The sequence below is a fragment of the Podarcis pityusensis genome (genome assembly GCF_964106645.2).
Source record: "Podarcis pityusensis genome assembly, chromosome: 10".
NCBI lineage: Eukaryota > Metazoa > Chordata > Lepidosauria > Squamata > Lacertidae > Podarcis > Podarcis pityusensis.
In genome coordinates, this window is record NC_138035.1 from 50,371,555 (window position 1) to 50,392,077 (window position 20,523).

Sequence of the window (20,523 nt, forward strand, 5' to 3'; positions counted from 1 at the left end):
AGGCAGGAGAAGGAGGAGGTGATGTGGGCAGATGATCACCACCAGCAGAGTTTCAATCCTGTGGGGTGCTGCTTAGCAAGGAAAGGTGATTGGGAAACAGCACCCTGCAGAACTGAATCCCGAGAGCGGAAGTGTGTGTTCCTTCACAAGTATCTTCAAGTAGATTGACGTGCCAATATACCAGTCAAAGCTCCGCAGGCCCCTGACACAACAGGTACTGCACATTGTGAAAGGAACATTATAAAATGGGTAAGGTAAAGGTAAAGGTGAGGGACGTGGGTGGCGCTGTAGTTTAAACCACCGTGCCGCTTGGACTTGCTGATCGGAAGGTCAGCGGTTCGAGGCCCCGAGATGGGGTGAGCCTCAATTGTTCGGTCCTAGTTCCTGCCAACCTAGCAGTTTGAAAGCACACAGTGCAAGTAGATAAATAGGTACCACTCCAGCGGGAAGGTAAACGGCATTTCCATGTGTTGCTCTGGCTTCACCAGAAGCGGCTTAGTCATGCTGGCCACATGACCCAGAAACTGTCTGCAGAAGCGGACAAATGCCGGCTCCCTCAGTCTATAAAGTGAGATGAGTGCCGCAACCCCAGAATCGTTCGCGACTTGACTTAACTGTCAGGGGTCCCTTTACCTTTACCTTTTTAAAAGGTAAAGGACCCCATAACGGTTAAGTCCAGTCAAAGGCGACTATGGGGTTGCGGCACTCATCTCACTTTCAGGCTGAGGCAGACGGTGTTTGTTCACAGACAGCTTTCCAGGTCATGTGGCCAGCATGACTAAACCACTTCTGGTGCAACAGAACACTGTGATGGAAACCAGAGCACACAGAAACACCATTTACGGTACCTTCCTGCCACAGCTTTACCCATTTACTCTACTTGCACTGGCATGCTTTCAACTGCTAGTTTGGCAGGAGCTGGGACCAAGCAACGGGAGCTCACCCTGTCACTGGGATTTGAACTACTGACCTTCTGATCAGCAAGCCCAAGAGGCTCAGTGGTTTAGACCACAGCGCCACCCACATACCTATTAGAAAAAGGGGCAGCAATACTAGCAGGATAACAGGGTAACTGATGCAGTATGCCCCATGTCTAAATGCAACCCAGCCAGATGGGCAGAATATAAATAATACAATTATTATTAGTAGTAATAAATGTAAAAAATGGAGGGTCACTTAAAGAGACTGTGCCCCCAGCAACTTTGTCACCAACCTGTAGTAGACAGAACTGTGAAAAGCTGGGATATAAATATTGTGAATCAATAAAACCATCCTGCCAGGACGTTGACCTGAACATTTCAACTTTTGGGTGGTTGCTTGCAGCCCTGTTTCACCTGAGTGCAAATGTGTTTCTTCTGCCTTGTGTTTAACTTTTGTCACCGTTCTTCCCTTTGGCTATCAGCCAGCGAATCACCTAGGAAACCCAAGGACTGGTTGCCATGGGCACTCTGCTAAGCATCTGTTCCCTTCCTTGCACAGCACATCAGCACAGGAGGGGAAGGAGGGTTTTTCCAAAGGATTGGGTACTGAAAGGATAGGTCTTGTCCTCATTTAGCCCACTCAACTTTCTGCAAAACTGGCAGCGTCGTCGTCACACAACAAACACGTACGCCATAGAACTTGTTGTGCTGCGACAACGGAGTTCTAGGAATGCTTTGACCTTACATAACTTGATGAGGCGCTGCCCATAGTTCAGTACAAACCGCTAACAGTGAGCCAAAGAGAGAAAAACTGGGAAATCCTGTTCCTTTCTACATACTGATGATTACACAGCTAGTAGCATAGACAAGGCCCATGTAAGCAAGTCTGCCTTTTTGTACTGTGAAGCCGTATTTTGATCCTGCCGAAGGTTATAAGAAATAGGGCAAGGTGATGCATGTGTTTGGAGGCAAATTTTAACTCCTGTTTTTAGGCAGTGCCATTTCTTCCCATTCTTAGTACTTAGAGCATGTAAATCCTATTGTTCCGTCTGACCAGTGTGTTTTCCCCTTAACTGCAACATCTGAGCATTTTTCAATACTTGCAATCCATCATTTGGCCACAGGAGGGCATATTTATACAACCTTTAACTAAGGAAACATTTTTCTCACCATAAATAAAAAACCTTAACCTTTGCTTTTCAGAAATACCAGCATGGGCCTTACAAAATATTGAGGTCATATTAAGGAACATTTTCCATTGGTTTCCATTGGTTTGCCAGCATGTTTCATCAATGTCTAATTCCTCCAAATGAAAGAAATCAAAATTCCTCACAGGAGGAGACGAGATGAGTAAAACCCAGCCTGCGTGTTTCTTTTATCACTTTTTCCCAAGTAAAAAATGGGGGGAAACACTACATAAACAGAAAACAACCCCTCAAAAACCATTTCTCTAAGAGAACTACAATCATAAAACACATTTATAAAATGCTTGCTTCATTTTCTGTAGAAATGTCAATATATTATTTGAAGCGTGTCTTAAAGTTTCAATTTACATTTCCCCCTGTGTGCCCGGATAACAAAAGCCCCCACTAAATAGAATACTTCACCAGACAGAAAATCATTCCCTATAGAAGCTAGAAAAATTGCACCAATTATCCATCTGATGGGAGCAGGGTGCCAGGTCAAACATTGCTGGAAATAACGACTTCTAGTCAAAAATCCCTGCCTTTAAAACCTGCCATTTTGGAATAGGATTGCACTTAGTTACTATTCAGTGATGAAAGCAAGCCATTTTCTGCCCTTTCGTTAATTCACATATTATAGAACCGAGTTCCACCATTTACTGCAGATTCCAGGGGTTGAGTCCCAGTGAACCCTCAGTTGGTTTAACGCTCGGCTTTTGTATAGCACTTTCAAGCACTTCACATGCATTATCTAGGTGTGATTCTTACAACAACTCTACAAGGCAGATTCGGGATTATTTCCCCAGGGAATGAGGCTGAGAGACTGTGCCTTGCCTAAGGCAGCTAGCGATTTTGTGTCAGAGGAAAGATTTGAACCAGGGACTTCCAGGGAGCAGCAGTTTCTTAGCAACCACACAGCACCACCTCTTCCTTGGCAGCTATGTGGCAACCATGTCACCCCAATTAAAAAGATCTTCTGCCATCCATGCCCAAGGTATATGCTAACAATCACTTGACCAATGCAAACTTTTTGGCTATCAGTACTATACAGGCTAGGTGATGATGCCTAGACATCACCTTGCCAACAAAGGTCCATACAGTTAAAGCTATGGTTTTCCCAGTAGTGATGTATGGAAATGAAAGCTGGACCATAAAGAAGGCTGATTGCCAAAGAATTGATGCTTTTGAATTATGGTGCTGGAGGAGACTCTTGAGAGTCCCATGGACTGCAAGAAGATCAAACCTATCCATTCTGAAGGAAATCAGCCATGAGTGCTCACTGGAAGGACAGATCCTGAAGCTGAGGCGCCAATACTTTGGCCACCTCATGAGAAGAGAAGACTCCCTGGAAAAGACCCTGATGTTGGGAAAGATGGAGGGCACAAGGAGAAGGGGACGACAGAGGATGAGATGGTTGGACAGTGTTCTCGAAGCTACCAGCATGAGTTTGACCAAACTGCGGGAGGCAGTGGAGGACAGGAGTGCCCGGCGTGCTCTGGTCCATGGGGTCACGAAGAGTCGGACATGACTAAACGACTAAACAACAACAACTATGCAGGCTAGCTAACTACCCTCCATTGTTATATTTCCTCCTGGGGCTTTGTCAAATGGGCCAACAATTTTTGTAGCTCAGCTACAAACTTCAGGTCACCTTGTTCACCACGGCCTCCTGGAGGCAGTCATGTTTTGGTTTGTGGCCTGAAACAGCAGCTGCTACCACCTAAGCTGCATCTGCAACGGACTAAAAACCCTATGTTCTAGGAACAAGCTTGGTTTGATTTAAGAAGCAATGCTGTGATCCTAATGCAAATTTGTACAACTCCTAGCTTGGAAGGTTTCATTTCGCTCTTACTAGAACTGACATATATACAGTAACACCAAACAAACAGATGTAGAAAATCCCAGGTATTTGATTATCTACCAAGCTTTGCGGATGGTGATGAGATCAGAAACTGGAATATTTGTACAGCTGTATGTATACAGCTGTTTTCTTCACAAAGCAAGATGGCAACCAAAGCCTATTTATTCCTGTTTTGCAGGAAGATGGACTAGACAACTCTTGTGGTCCCTTCCAACTATACTATTCTGTGATTCTGTACAGTCAAATATTTCAGCACTAAAGCTTTAAATTGCAATCAGATTGTTCACTCCTACCTGAATTTATGTTTCAGGTGTTGGAGGAGGCCTTATGTGGGCCAAATCTTATGCAACTGTCTACGCTTATATAAGGGATGTGGGTGGCGCTGTGCGTTAAACCACAGAGCCTAGGACTTGCCGATCAGAAGGTTGGTGGTTCGAATCCCCATGACAGGGTGAGCTCCCATTGCTCAGTCCCTGCTCCTGCCAACCTAGCAGTTTGAAAGCACGCCAAAGTGCAAGTAGATAAATAGGTACCGCTCCGGCGGGAAGGTAAACAGCGTTTTTGTGTGCTGCTCTGGTTTGCCAGAAGCGGCTTAGTCATGCTGGCCACATGACCCGGAAGCTGTATGCCGGCTCCCTCGGCCAATAAAGCGAGATGAGCGCTGCAACCCCAGAGTCGGCCACGACTGGACATAATGGTCAGGGGTCCCTTTACCTTTACCTTTATGCTTATATAAATTCTTACTTTCTTTTTAAAAGCTTTTGCCCTGATTTTATAGTAGATATTAAAAAAGACAGACAGTTCAGCACCAGGACACACAAATTCAATGAAGAGACATTCAATTAAACAGAAATCAATGGCTATGATCCAGACTTCAGAAAATCCAAGTAGTCCAGGTATGGAAGGCCTCCATGCCAGACTATCCAATAGGGTTTGTGTGTGTGTATGTGTGGCTCATTTGCACAATACATTTAACATAGGAACATACAATGATGGCTTCCCCAGTAAATCTTGGTAACTGAAGGTGCTGAGAATTGTTAGGAAACCCCTATTTTCTTCACAAAGCTATAATTCCCAAAGTTTCCTGGGAAGAGACATTGACTGTGAAACTACTCTGAGAATTGTATTTCTGTGGAGGAAACAGGGGTGTCTCCTAACAACTCTTAGCTCCTTTAACAAACCACAGTTCTCAGGATTAATTGGCTTCAAAATAACAGCAAAGCGAAATAACTCCCATCAGGCCCAGCAAGGATGGCCAATGACCAGGGTTGATGGAAAGCCTTAGTTCAACATCTGGAGTGCCAAAGTTTCCCCACACTTGATCTATATGATTTAGATAAGAATTTGGAGAAGGAAGAGGATGAAATATGATCATTTTACTGCTATTGTTGAAATTGTGCTTTCTTTTTTTTACCTTTGAGTTATTTGTATCTCCCCCTCCCCCTTTTTAAAAAAATTATTTATACTTTTCAGGTTTATACATTTTTTTGACATTTCAAAACTTGACTTCCTTCCCCCTCTTTCTGCGGTTCCTTAAATTTATTTTTAATATCACCTGCATATCCTAATTAACTTAATTTGCTCATTTGTTCATCTTCTTTAAATATATACTCTTATGAAACTGCAGGTTATTACAATAATCCTGCCAATGTTTTTATCTGTAAATATTGAATCAACCAATTCCATTCTTTTTTAAAAAGTTTGTTATCTTGATTTCTTATTCTTCGGGTAAGTTTTGCCATATCTGCATGTTCCATAAGTTTTTGTATCCATTCTTCCTTTGTTGGGACTTTTTCTTTCCATTTTTTGGCAAGTAACATTCAGCAAGTAACAACGACATTCATGTGTCGTTGCACACATGAATAAGTTTCTATACAGTTTGAGTTATTTGTATCTTTTATTCTTTTAACTTTCTTATGTCAGTTGGTTAGAAAGTTAGAAATATTTTCAAAAAATAAATGCATACATACTTTTATTTGGAAAATTTAACCAGTAACAATTTGGCTTAAGTTCAAAGGCAAGAAACCATGTACTCTTGGGCAATAATTTTCTGACGCTTATCTACTCCATGATGTCTCGCCCAACATTTTTCACACTTGCGCTTTTTCCACATTAAAAGTCTTGAGCAGTAATTGGATTTAGCATATTTTTAAAAGACGAGGGAAAGGTCAATCGACAGCAAGCTCTTGTTTCCTTTTGATATTAGTCTGGCACATGAGCTAGCTATCAGTGTCAAAAGGGGTGAGATGTAAATGCGCAGAAAGTCAGACAAATGCAGAACTCACATACGCCTTCCTTTCATTCACTTGGATGAAACAGTTACATAACATAGTTTTACAGCCACTAGAAAAAAAAAGCCAGATGGCAGCGATTAATCTTTGTTTGCCATGGTGCACCTTGGGTGAAACCTATTGCTCGTTAAGTGCTTGCAGGGAAATGTCACTGCAAAGAGTCACACAATGTGCTAATTGTATGATCTTGTTTCATAAACAACAACATGAATATACAGTGGTACCTCTGGTTGCGAATGGGATCTGTTCCGGATGCCCGATCACAACATGAAAAGAGCGCAACCCGCAGCGGTGTGTCTGCGCACGGGTGGGTTGTGATTTGCCGCTTCTGCGCATGTGCGTGACGTCATTTTGCGCTTCTGCGCATGCGCGAGTGGCAAAACCTGGAAGTAACCCTTTCCAGTACTTCCGGGTTGCCGGGGACGTAACTTGAAAGAATGTAACATGAAGCGGACGTAACATGAGGTATGACTGTACACACACACACACACACACACAAGCATCAACCGTGTGCAGAAATCAGTTTATTAATGGTGCAATCCTACACACCAGTTGGTAGAGCATGAGACTCTTAATCTCAGGGTCTTTTGCCCCACATTAGGCAAAAGATTCCAGCATTTGCAGGCGGTTGGACTAAATGACCCCCGAGGTCCCTTCCAACTTTACAGTTCTATGATCTATTTGATAATAAGCCTCACTGAATTTCAGAGGACTTTAGTATGTATAACCCTTGATTCCTGTACACCTTTGAAGTTTCCTCTCCTCTTGTCATCTGAAACTGATAAGGTGAAAGATAAGCAGCCTTTTGTCTGTGCATGGGGACTGTTGGCCATAATCTTTGGCTGTGAACACACAGAGCTACAATTCCCAACACCCTTAAACTAAAGTTCCCAGGATTCTTTGTGGGCAGGCAAAAAAATGTACTTCAAACGTATGGTGTGTATGCAGCCCTCACTTTTATCGTCTTATTGCAATTTTGTATGTTGTACGCCGCCTTGCGGCCTATAAATATTTAAATAAAAAGAAATTCTATAAAGACCTTACAAGTAATAAATAAATATGGAAGCATGGTGGGGGAGCACATTAAATGTCAAAGCACAGGAGGGAGCCAGTTATATGGAACATGATCACTGCAAGGGATCTGAAAGGTTAAGTGAGATGCACTGTGCAGCCCTAGATTTTTTGGGGGGAGGTTGTTTTTTTAAAAAAGGCACTGCACCTGTTAAATATGCACAATTGGAGGGTTGGGAGAAGACATTTAATAACAAAGACAATTACTTTTTTTTAAAAAAGAACTCAATGCGGGTCCTTATAAGGCACCCACAACACAGCTGTTTATGTTATGGCTGAATGAGATTAGTGTGCAAACTATATTTTTTTCTGGAACAATGCAAAGAAAAGACCCAGGGCAAAATCCTATAAAGAAAGATCCTTTCCAGAGTGTGTGTTTTGACACAGGCCTAGTGTTCTGTGGAATAGGTCTAAACAGTTAGCTCTGATTCTTTTTATTTTTTTATTTAAGCTTCCTAGCATAGCAGGCCCAGCCATGCTTTCATTCCTCTCATATGCAAATATTCTATTGTTTGAGTCCACCCCAGTGGAGGTTTTTGGTTTTGTTTTGTTTTTAACAAAGAGATTCCACATACACAACCAATTTGAAAAGGGGGGGGGGGGACAACAACATTACTTATTATTGGCCTGATACGTACAGAGATGGATATCGCTTACGATGCCGTGCTTGGAAGCAAACGAAGGCCCTTGTTCTTTGTGGGGAGGGCAAATTTGCCAATGTTATTTCATACCTGGGAGATTTCCAAAGTCCTGCTGTGATGACATTGATGTAGTGCTGCTACTCTGTTATCATCTGTGTATATTATCGAGTGTAACAAATACCTTATTCAGAGGATGCCCTAAACTTTGCATTTGGTGACATTCTTGCTGCTGTGTTAATATCGGGTCTATTAAGCAGCACCTCATGGTCCATTAACCTTTCTTTAGGCCTGACCCCGTGAAGTTTAGGGGTCTTGAGCACAGTGTGAAAAGGCAACGGGTTTCACTCTCACCCAAGGAGCTCATTAGGACTTTATAGAAAGACCAAAAAAAAAATAAAAAAAAAATATACTCGCATAGTACCAACATTTGCAATGAGGAGCACTCACCAGACAAACAGCCTGGTGTCAGGAGGCAGCCATTGTTCTCCTTTTTCCAGCGCTGCACACCAATTTAGCAAGCTAACTAAAGGGAGTGCTCATTTGTAATCCACCATTTCATCCTTTGTCACCCAGATTCATTTACCAGCATCTCCATTGGTCCTGAAGTTCAGCTTCCTGAAATTCCCGCTTCATTCAGGAATCAAACGGGCTTAAGAGGGAATCACACCTGGCCTTTTCCAACGATGGTGTTTGGGATTTGTTTCTTCTTTCTTTCTTTCTTTCTTTCTTTCTTTCTTTCCTGCAACGTTCCATTTGGGTAGGCTCTGAAAATTTGTTTGCAGACTGAGAGCTGGGTTGTGACCATCTGTGCAAACCCAAACAAAATACATTTCAGTTGTTCTTGGGTAGGGGAACTTCCCAGTGGATTGTGCCCTAAGCATGTTCTGTCCCCTGCCAGAATAAGATATTTCATCCTCTTCTCTGTGAACATTAGACTTTATTTTGATTCATTAATGAAAGTCATCATGGAACCATCTGTAATTTTACTTTTCACATGGAGATGTTATGAAAACACACTTCTAAACACTGCATATTTGAAATCATTTTAGCTTAGCACTTTGTGCCTATATTGAATGATGCAAATATACCAAATACAGAATTAGATTTAGGGCCAAAAATATGCTGCTTCTTCCTCTTATTTCAGCCAAGTTGACTAAATTAGGATAAAGTAGTAACTGTAGATGAAAGCAATGTGGTTATTAAATAGTACCAAACCATTCACTCCAGCTTTAGTAAAGAGGAAAGAAAGAAGCACTCATTCACAGTTCCATCCACCAGGTCTCCTTAGTTTCTCAAGAAAGTGTAACGAGTCATTGGCTTATTTCTAAAGGGAGCAGTTCTGAGGCTCAACCCCTCATGAGAATCATCCTTTCCTCCACTACCAACCTTTGCTTCTCTTCCTTTTTACAGGGTGGAATCTAGACACATATAAAAACCGTTCTGAAAATGCTTTTTTAAAAGAAGCGTTTTAAAAAATACATTGGATTTTTCATAAGGCTCCCTATTCCCATGTAGAGTCACATTGTAAAAAGGTACAGGGACCCCTGACCATTAGATCCAGTCGTGACCGACTCTGGGGTTGCGGCGCTCATCTCGCTTTATTGGCCGAGGGAGCCGGCGTACAGCTTCCGGGTCATGTGGCCAGCATGACTAAGCCACTTCTGGCGAACCAGAGCAGTGCACGGAAACACCGTTTACCTTCCCACTGGAGCGGTACCTATTTATCTACTTGCACTTTTTGGTGTGCTTTCGAACTGCTAGGTTGGCAGGAACAGGGACTGAGCAATGGGAGCTCACCACGTCGTGGGGATTTGAACCGCCGACCTTCTGATCGGCAAGCCCTAGGCTCTGTGGTTTAGACCACAGCGCTACCCGCGTCCCAGAGTCACATTGTATATTGCACTTAAAACACACTTAAAATGTTTTATTTGCAGCTGTATAGCTGAGTCCCAAGAATGATTTAGAACAGGGGTGGAGTCACTGGCGGAGGAAGAGGAGTGTGGGGGGAGCGCGCTGCCCCCAGCAGAGCGATCCCGGTGGGGTGCCATAGTGGCTGCGCCCCCCCCTGCGCTGGGCACCACGCCCCCAGGATGTGCGCCCCTCCCCTGGGACACACGCCAGCCCCACCCCCCGGTGCCGGAGCATGAAGCTCCGCCACTGGGTGGAGTAACCTTTTCAGTCTAGGAGGGCCACATTCCATACTGATAGCCTTCCAGGGACCACATGCCAGAAGTAGGCAGGGCAGAAGACAAATGAGGGTAGAGCAATGAATATAATTTTTACCTTCATACAGTAGGCTGGTTTCCAGGGAGCCAAGAGGCATTATTGAAGTTCAGGGACACATTTCAGCCTGGCAACAGCACTCAAGTGGGGTATGAAGTGCCCTGAGACCTGCAGGTATAAGGTGGCATACAAATTTAATAAATAATAATATGAAATCAGGCTTCTGAGGGAAGTGGCTGTGAAGGCAGTGTGGCCTGCGGGGAGTCCAACAAAACAAAGAGAGACACCTGGAAGGTCACATTTGACCTCTGGGTCTGAGGTCCCTGATGTACGGTAACATTGCCATCATCATCATCATCATTATATTACACTTTCATTTTACTGTATGTCAAAAGCTCTTTTACAGATGCAATACTGACCAAAGAAAATATATATATACCTATGGATTGATTAAACAACTTTTAATATCTCCTTGAACTGAACCATTAAAGTCCAAAAGGGTTTGTCAGTGTGTGTGCAGCAATGCAAAATCCAGAGAGAGAGAGAGAGAGAGAGAGAGAGAGAGAGAGAGATGTTCAAAGAAAAAGTACACCTTGTATTCTTGGCTATACAACAGAGGGCTTTGCAAACACGTTTGGTACTGTAACATTCTAGACAGCATTATGCTTAGCAATACATATTTAATACAATACATGTCTTAGAAAGCTTGCATTCTGTGCTTGCAAACTTCAGCCAAATAAACTAGATAACGTTAAAAAACAGAAAGAATAATCTAATCTGAAAGTAAGCTCTTTACCTCAAAAGTAGACTGGGTTTATGAGAACTTTGGTTTATCGTTGGTGTTCTTCACTTCTCCCTGCAATTTTGTTTGCACTAATCAGAGTGCCTTGATGCTAATTAATTGCTGCCGCTGTGCAAGACACAGAAATAGGACCTTAAAAAGGGCAAAAGCAGTGACTTGATATATTTAAGTCACTGATTTAAGTCAAAATTCGTATGGTACATAAAACAGATAAAGGGAGCTGGTTTACACCCAACTGCCAGTTGGGTAATTTGACATTCTAGACGTAATGGTATTATTGTGGGATGGGAATGTGCATTAGATGGGAATGTGCACTACTTCAGAATGTGCTAAATCAGATCTCCTGCATTGCTCTCTTGTTCCTTCTGCTACATGGGAAACGGGAATTCTTTCCCAAATCCTGACCCAACAGTACCAAGGACTTTTCTTTTGCCTGCTCACACCAGAGACCTGATGAAAGTGTCCATGTCTACATGCTCTTCCACCAAAGTGTTGATTTAAAGCAGAGTCTCGTGCCCAGCGGAAGGATGAGGAGTACGTGCTGCATACTCTATATTGCTTTATTTACAGTTCAAAGCTGGTATATTACAGAAAGACATCTTGCCTCTGCCGGAGCAGAAAATGCATCCTCTCTCCTCGACAGCTCGGAGAGAATCACACAGTGAAACTGCAAAGTACAGTGAAAAACAGGAAACCAGTGTACGTCACATCCAGTCTCCCTTTCCCGTGAGAAACTCCAACAGTACAGACTGTGGAATGTAAACACCTGTCTCGTGACAAGCCCTTTTGCTGCACAGTGAAGGAAAGCAGAAACCAACATCCTCCCCCTTTCTGTGAACATCACTGGGCAGCGTGTTCGTACAATATCAGTACAAACCCAACTTCTGCACATAGGTACAGTGTTGATCCCTTGATACAATCTTGGACAATACATCAGCAGGAATTTCATTACCTGGCATATAGGACACCGTTACGAGTCCCTTCTGAATACATTCCCTAGCATGCTGCAACTTTAATTGCAAGTGCTTCATGCTTTGCTTAAAACCTTCAGACTTCAGCAAAGCCAAACATGCTTTGTTGTCCTGGTAAACCTGGATTGGACATTTGACAGGAATTTTCATATCTTTGCACAATTGTACTAACCATTCACAATCCTTAAGTGAATACGATAGTGCATTCAGTTCGGCTTCACAAGTACTTAAACTAACTGTTGTTTGCTTCTTGCATGACCAATCAAACAGACTCTGATTGTACATGTAGCAAACTCCAGACGTACTTTTCTTGTCTGTAGTGTCACTTCCAAAACTTGCATCTGCAAATATCTCAAGACCACCAGACTTCTGATTGTTAAATCTCAGTCTGTAATGCATAGTGCCTTTCAAATACCGCGCTATGCGTTTCAGAGCTTTCCAATCCTTGACACTAGGATTGTTGACTTGTCTGCTTAGCAAATTACAGCTAACAGCAATGTCTGGTCTTGAACATCTGGCAATGAAGTTTAGCTTGCCTAGCACACTTCTGTACAGTGTAGTGTCAGAAAATGCTTCTTCAGTGTCATCTACCTGATAACCTGTTGTCATCGGTGTGTCTACAGGGTTAGCATCCATCAGATTTAGTTTGCTTAACACATCAGCAATTTTCCGTGACTGGTGTACTAGAATGTTACCATCTTGATCTCTCTCTATTTCCAGAGATAGGTAGTTGTTTACCTCACCAAGATCTTTCATGTCAAAGTGCTCTTTCAGTTGAGCTAGGGCGTTATTGTACATTGCGACATCTTTCCAAAAGAATAACAAATCATCAACATAAAACAAACAGTACAGTTTCTTTTGCCCCTCCTCTTTGACAAATACACATGGATCAGCTTTTCCTTGCTGAAAACCTAGAGAAAACAATACTTCAGTGAGTTTTGTGTGCCAACACCGTGCACTTTGTTTGAGACCATAAAGGGATTTCTTCAGAGCACAAACAAATCCCTGTTTTACCTGTACGCCATCAGGTGGAAGCATATAAAGTGATTCATCCAGAGATCCGTACAGAAAAGCTGTGTTAATATCATGGTGACTAATGTGTAGATTTTCCTCTGCAGCTAGCTTGAGCATAAGCCTAATGCTTTCATATCTCACTGTCGGTGAGTAGGTCTCGTGATAGTCTTCACCTGGTACCTGTGCAAAACCTCTGGCTACCAATCTGGCTTTGTGTCTGACTATCTTGCCATTTTGATCTGTCTTCGCTTTGAAGACCCATTTGCTTCCAAGCAGTTTCATTCCTGGAACTACTGGAACTAGCTCCCATGTTTTGTTCCTTTCTAAGGAATCAAGCTCAGCCTTCATGGCATTTAACCATGGCTCAGCTTCCTTTGAATCCAAACCCTGGATGTCTTGGAAACTTGAAGGTTCAAATACCTTCTTGGAGCTTTTAACAGCTGTTACTGCTATCGTAGCAAACTCATCAGCAAATCTCTTTGGAGGTCTGCCTTTTGTGGCTCTCTGTGACCTACGAATTAGCCTTAAGTCTTCAACACTCTCCTCTTCCTTCTTAGGAGAAAAACGACCTACTGTGAACAATGGTTCCTCCAATTCTTGATCAGAGCTTTCAGAGGGTCGCATAGAGGCTTTCGCACTCTTGAAATCCCCTGAATCACCCGATTCAGTTTCAGATTCAGACTCAGAACCTTCATCAGTGGGTGTGGGTTGTTGTGGTTGCTTTTGACTATCCTCAGTCTCATCACTGTCATCAGGATAACATTGGAAAATTCCCACATTCTCCCCCCACTTTGCATTGTACTCAACACTTCTCGTGAGCTTAATTGTCTTAGAGTCAGTCATCATTATTCTGTAAGACCCTTTCTGATAACCTAGAAAGATACCATGCAATCCACGCTTGTCTAACTTGGAATTTTGTGGTGAGTGAACCCACATGTCAGAACCAAAAATCTTCATGTGTTTGATGTATGGCTTCTTGCCAAACATCTTCTCATAGGGGGTACAACCAATCGCTGAAGATAACCTGCGATTGTAACTGTAAACAAAACACGAGAGAGATTCGGCCCAATAACTCTCTGGAAGATTGGCATCATGCAGCAAGGTTTTTAACCCTTGAAGCAATGTCTGATTTGCCCGTTCCGCAAGTCCATTCTGCCATGGCGAGCGAGGACTAGACAAATCGTGTTGAATTCCTTTCTCAGTCAGAAAAGCTTCAAACTGCTGAGAAGTGAATTCCCCCCCGCGATCAGTGAAAAGAGTCTTTATCTTCTTACCATGCACATTTTCCAACCAAGCACAGAATTCCTTGAACCTAGGAAAAGCCTCTGATTTGTGCTTGAGATTGTACACAAAAATATATCTAGAAAATGCATCAATGAGAACCATGAAGTATCTATTTCCACCCAAAGAGGGCGCTAGTGGTCCAACCAAATCAGCATGAACAACCTGGTATGGTTCTGTAGCTTGCCTACTAGACACCTTACCTTTCGCAGCCATTTTCACCTTGTTTGCTGCGCATGCTTTGCACTTCATGTGGTACCTGCAGGGTTTAATAGTCATACCTTCAACCAAGGCAGGCATTTTAGATACTGCCTCAAAATGCAAATGACCAAATTTTCGGTGAAAATCATGAATACATTCTGCATGCAAACTTTTGTTAGAACCTGCAATGCAACAAGTGTCATCCTTTTCAACATCATCATAATACAAAACAAACAAACGATCAACATATTCAGCATGCAATACATAATCATTTTTCTTTGTGATGATGCACTTCCTGTTCTTGAAGGAAACGTCAATGTTCCGCTCATTCAGCTGTCCAACGCTGAGCAGATTATGTTTGGCGTCTGGCACGTAAAGCACATTCTGTATCGATAAGTCCAAACTGTGAAGAACAACAGTTCCGTAGCCTTTACTGGGAATAGTGTGGTCATCCGCCTGGTGAATCGCACCTTCCTGCGGTGTAAAAGACACAAACAGTCTCTTATCATTGCACATGTGGTGGGTTGCCGCTGAATCAACAACGAAGAAAGATCTAGACGTCTTCTGGACCTCTGCAACCTTTGGAGTGAAGCGTGAAACCATAGCCTTGTGCTGCGTTGTCCTAGACACCGGACCTTTGCCTTTGCCTCGGCCTTTTCCGCGCGATGAGCTTTCGCTGCGCTGCTCTGTCTTGGCCCTGGGATATCTGCATTCCCTCTTCATATGGCCTAGACGTCCACACGAGTAGCATTTCACTGCCTTCAAAGCTTTGGCGCCATCTGGTGGTTCCACTGCACTATGGGATGACGTCTGTGAAGACTCCCCCTTGCCCATGCAGCTAGCACCCCGGCGATCTGCTTCATTTAAAATCACGGCAGTTACATAGTCCACTGTTAGCTGAGCGGTTGGCTGCACAGCAATCTGGGTTGCAACAGACTCCCAACCTGAACCCAAAGATTGTAGTATCATGAAAGAATACACAGCCTCTGGAAAGTTGAGTCCTCTCTGTTGCAGCTCATGTCTCAGGTTTTGCATCTCCATCAGATGTAAACGCACATCTCCACCTTCAGCAAGAGCCATATTATGCAGCTTGTTAAAGTAAAACATAGTGGACCCAGCTTTTGTCCTTAAGTGAGCTTCTCTCAAAGCGTCCCAAATTTCTCTGGCTGAGGTCTTATCACGCAATAGACAGAGCTCTTCTGGGGATACTATCAATGTAAGAGTTCCCCTTGCTTTGGAATCCTTAGCTTCTCATGCATCTGTAACTGGAGCTGGGGGGGTTTCTGTAATCACCTCAAACAAACCCTCTTTCCGCAGAATTGCCTCTGCATACAGAACCCAGTCCGCGTAATTTTTCTTGTTGAGCTTAGGAATCCCACAAGCATCCTGAAGGGCCATCATGACTCTGGCATTAGCCTTCAGCGTCATTTATGCTGCTTTAAATCTTGCTGCGTCACTGCTGCAGCTGCCTTATTCCAAAAGCGCACTTAAAAGTTACTTTCGATTTCCCCAGCATAGTAACTTGTGCCTGGGAGCCTTTTGCCTATTCCCGGCAAAACCGGCTTTAAAGGTTCAAAGTCCAGCCATAAAGCCATAAAGCCATTAACTAGAAGCTGGCAGGCTGCCCGGAGCAGTAGCACATACCTCATCAATCACTTTTACGCGCAGAGCAGATTCCGTTCCGATCTGTCCCTCTGCATTCCGATCCTTTGCCGGCACTCCGATTCGACTTCTGGAGCCCATAACCACGTGTTGATTTAAAGCAGAGTCTCGTGCCCAGCGGAAGGATGAGGAGTACGTGCTGCATACTCTATATTGCTTTATTTACAGTTCAAAGCTGGTATATTACAGAAAGACATCTTGCCTCTGCCGGAGCAGAAAATGCATCCTCTCTCCTCGACAGCTCGGAGAGAATCACACAGTGAAACTGCAAAGTACAGTGAAAAACAGGAAACCAGTGTACGTCACATCCAGTCTCCCTTTCCCGTGAGAAACTCCAACAGTACAGACTGTGGAATGTAAACACCTGTCTCGTGACAAGCCCTTTTGCTGCACAGTGAAGGAAAGCAGAAACCAACACAAAGGCCTGTTAGCCTAGCAAGTGTTGACATTGCTTGGACCAACCTGAAGATGAGAGCATATGGTCTTGTGCCCTGTGAAGTTCAGCGGGTTGGGCCCTGCTTAGGCTTGCAACCTGTTCCCTATTTCAAGGAATGCTTGCTTGTTGAATATCAAAATGTGGTAATCTTAAATGGAGAACAGGCGGAAATTATAATCCTGGCAAGGGAGGCCTGTGGTTCCTGTTTTGCCACTTGCTGACAAAGGCAACACAGAACTTGGAATGCAAAAGTCTGAGAATGGCTAGGGTTCCAGCACGTGCTCCATTTCCTGTGTGCAGTTACTTTGGAGTAAGATCCACTAAATGCAGCGGGACTTACTTCTGAGTAAACATGCCTATGATCACAGTGTTAACAAGTCTCAGTTTTTGGCTTACTTGCCAAATTCCACACAAATGTTAAAATAATTTCCAAGGGGCCATAAACAGATCTTTTTACATACATATTGCTATTTAATTATCCAGCCTTAAATATTCTACCAGCCGGTTATCTACAAAGGCATTCCTGTCTACATGGTTTCTGGCTTAGGTTTATTACCTCCCCCTCCAAAGTCTTTCTTTGCTCATTCATCTAAGTGTAAGAATTTAATCGTGAGGCTCTATAATATAGAAGCAGATTGTATTCTTCCTACGTTTTAGGTTTTTAAATAGTAAGAAAAGGCTAAACTTTTCCAAGTGTCTGCTTTCTTCTTCTTTCACAGCTATTTGTCTTTTATTCCTGTGGGAACCTTTGTCTTCAGCGCATTTGCTTCACCTTTTAGGGAAGAGAGAGAAAAGCCCAGCAAACTCTCTGCTAGTCCCTAATTGTCTTTCCACCTGACAATCAAAAGGAATCTGGGCTTCTGCGAGGAGAAGTCAGGAAACACTTTTGAGCAACAACAAATTGAAACATTTACCCAAGGAAGCAGCTCTTTTGGAAGTGATGGGAAACTTCAAATTTGATTACAAGCAACCTTTGGCTTCCTATCTGTTGAACAATAGGCCCTGGTGTTAAGGGCAATTTCCATGCACAGCATGCGGGTCCCATTTTTTCATCCTTAGACATGGTTGTTTACTGTTCAGAACTGTTTATGCATTTTAATCAGGCTTATTCAGCAAGGCTTAATAAATCACCTCCAAGTGGATGTTCCAAAGCAAGAACTGTTGTGCTTGGTTTCTTGCTTTCACCCTCTCCAGCTCCTTTCTTGCATTCCCAGTGTTTAGTGCTTTTGGGGCTTGGTGGATATGAAAATAAAAATCAAAGGTTGATGGAGTCAATGAAATGATCATTAGGTGCATGGCTTTTTAATGCCCTCCCCTCCCACATTTTCTTCCAGTGGCTTTTTCTTAAGCTGCAGGGACCGGACTTTAAATTCAGTCCTTGCAAGGATGATTTCACAATGGGAACCTACCAGGGCCGGATTTAGATGAAGAGAGGCCCTAGGCTACTCTACTTGTGAGGCCCCTCCCCATCCCCCACCCTTACAGCTAGAAGAAAATGGAAGAGTGTTATAAACAAAATTGAGTGAAGCCGAGGATGATGACGGGCATTTAAAATTCTACAATTCACAATTTCTCCTCTAAAGGACATAAGATATTATTGTTAAATACCATGGTGATTTTTTAAAAAATGCATACAGTTAACACTGAAAAACTTTTGCAGTAACTGAACTTTGTAAACCTTTTGTGGCCTAGCATTTAACCATGGCTCAGCATCCTCTGAGGTTAAACTTTGGACCTCTTGGAAGCTTGAAGGTTCTCGAACCTTATCTGAGTTACTAACAACAGCTGTATCTGCTTTGACTGTTTTAGCAAACTCTTCAGCATACCTTTAGGGTGGATTCCATGCTAGGCTTCTCCTCTTTAAGAGATGCTGAGTTGTCCTCTAATATACCTGCTGGGATTGACAAGGCATCTGACCCTCATCTGAATCTCATAGCTCTCCTGTAGCTGCCTCTGATTAGTTATCATTTAACTCTTGGGGGAAATAATTAGCATCACACGTCATGTGCATGGAAGTTGCTGGACCAATTAACCAACTAGAAGGATTACTGTTAATAGCACCAGTTTTCCTGTAATTTGATATTGCTGGATAGTTTTGATGAACTGCAAAAGCATTTTTAGTTTGCTTTCTGTTGCCACCCTGGAACTTTTCTTTATTAGTGAGTGCCACTTTGTTTTGTACGATTCCTTGCAAATGAAGGAAAACAACTTTTCTGCTTGTATATGTTGATAATATAATTTTGGTTACTGAGGACAAACAAGATTGTACAAAAACAAGGTTGGGTGCAAGCCTGGCCAGGACATAGGCATCCTGACTGTGACAAAGGTAACCTATGTGCTTGCTTGCTTGCTTAAAAGCTGTTGGGAACTTCAAGGTCCCTGCTCTCCCTTCTTATGGTCTTTGTACCGGACCTGGAGACTCCAATAGAGAGCATTCCATGTCAAGAAGGAGGGCAAGTGGGCACTCTATCAAATGACAGGGCAGAAGTTACACGGAGCAGTGCCTTTTCACTGGTGGTGCCCATTGTATGGCTCGCTCTTCCCAGACCTGCTCTCTTTTGGCCTGTATTTTGGATCTTTATAATTTAGGAAGACTTTGGATAAGACTTTGACAAGTCTTATCAGCTGCTGACATATGAGCGGATTTTATTTGCTGCTATTCTGGGCTTCTGGCGCACCAGGGTTTACACCAGTGTAATAGAGTTGGCCAGGATGCCAGAAGGGATACAATTTACAAGCTTTCTCCATTATCTGCACAGCAGGGGTATTCAGTCAACAGTGCAAAGGCTGAGCTGAAGCATTCCCTGCTGGTTACCTGCTTTCAGCAATAAGGGTCACAGTTTTGTAGTACCCAATTAGTTAGCTGTCAGATTCTAGAGCTCCCTATTGGTGGCTCTTAGGTAATTCATAAAATACAGAGTCCATTCATAAAACACAGTATTCATTCATAAAGCAGTAACATAAATCTCCATTGCTACATATTAGGTGTATATTTCAGCGATTGAACGTAGAAATTTATGGCCATGCTGTAGTGTAGTGCTTATGCAACTATGAATAAAAGGTAGCTGGGCTCATTGTCTTGGGGTTTGGAGGGGGAGAGGTGACAAAACAGATTTCCAATAAGTGCCCCCCTTATTTCCATAACAAGTCCTTGAGTCTGTACTCTGAATGGTGACACCAGGGACCCAGAAGGTGCAGGGCTTGTCAGTCCAACCCCTGCACAGTCTCATCAGGGCTGACCTTAAGGCAATTGGAGCAATTTGGCCAAATTGGGCCCTGCGTGCTGCTCCTAAGGAGGCCCCCGCACCAAGGCAATCTAGATGGATTTTATTTATATCTATAAGATTTTGCAGACTTTGGCTGTGAACTGGGGCCCTACAAGAAAAATTAATTCAGGTTGTGCCCCAATGCTTCAAATTGGGCCCCACTGGCTAGCCCTGAGTCTCATAGTTGTTGGGTCTGAGTTGCCCTGCTCTTGCATGAAGTCTTGGGTTTGCAATTTTAGGAGAGGGGAGACTGCAGCACTGGGGAGAGGGCAGGCTGGTGAGGCCCCCTAGACTTAGAGGCCCGAGTTGCCCTGTCCTCGCATGAAGTCTTGGGGTTGCAGTTTTGGGAGAGGGGAGATTGCCCACTGCAGAGTGGGAGGGCTGGTGAGGCCCCCTAGATTTAGAGGCCCTAGGCTCCAGCCTACTTAGCCTATACATAAATCCAGCACTAGAACCTACCATTAACTCCTGGAACTTCGAGTCTCTTAAATGGGCTGAAAGAGATGACCTAGTTCCTGCCTGGCGAGTGTTTGCAAAGCTGTCTCTGTAGACAAGCAGTTACAGGTATATCGGTGGAGCATTAAGTAAAGAGTGAGAGGAAGCCAAGGACAAGTGAGTGATGCAAAGTGATTCACAGGACAATTCCAGAAGCGAATAGTAAATTTAATGGCACACAGTTCTCAGGTCTGTATTGAAAGC